Below are 558 nucleotides of genomic sequence, written 5' to 3'. Positions count from 1 at the left end.
CTGTTATTTAACTCTAATTTTGAAATCGAAATTTTCTATTGAAAGTCTACATAGGTGTGTTTGAAAGAAAATTTTAACTATAACCTCCCCACTTCCTGTCAAGGCAGTTCATTTAGGCCCCAGTGGCTCCAGTTCTTGGGGGACCTGGGGTTTTAAACAAGTAATCAGGACTAAGGAATGGGGACCAAAGCAGTGACTAGACTATTGAACTGAGTCAACACAGGAACTGGGGGGGAAGAAAAGATGGAGTAAGGTTAGGAGAGCCATACTTTGGATGAGATGCTGCAGATGGAAATGATGTAATTCTCTTATACTTAAGTATGGTTGGTAGCAAAATGGCTTGGGAACCACATGGGGCAGTTCATTTCCATTATTGGGCATGGATACAGTTCTTAGGCCCATTGGCTCAGCTCTCAAGTGCATTGGCAGTTGGGGCTTGGCTGGGACAAGATAAGCTCAGGAACTGGAGTGGGATAAAAGTGGCAGGCAGAGGGCATAGGGAGATGCAGACTTGAGAGACAAAAGACAACAGAAAAGGGAGGTGCAGTGACAAGCTCA

The sequence above is a fragment of the Camelus ferus genome, chromosome 1 (assembly GCF_009834535.1).
Source record: "Camelus ferus isolate YT-003-E chromosome 1, BCGSAC_Cfer_1.0, whole genome shotgun sequence".
Taxonomy (NCBI): Eukaryota; Metazoa; Chordata; class Mammalia; order Artiodactyla; family Camelidae; genus Camelus; species Camelus ferus.
The sequence above is the reverse complement of the archived record's forward strand: the minus strand, read 5'-3'. Positions refer to the sequence as shown.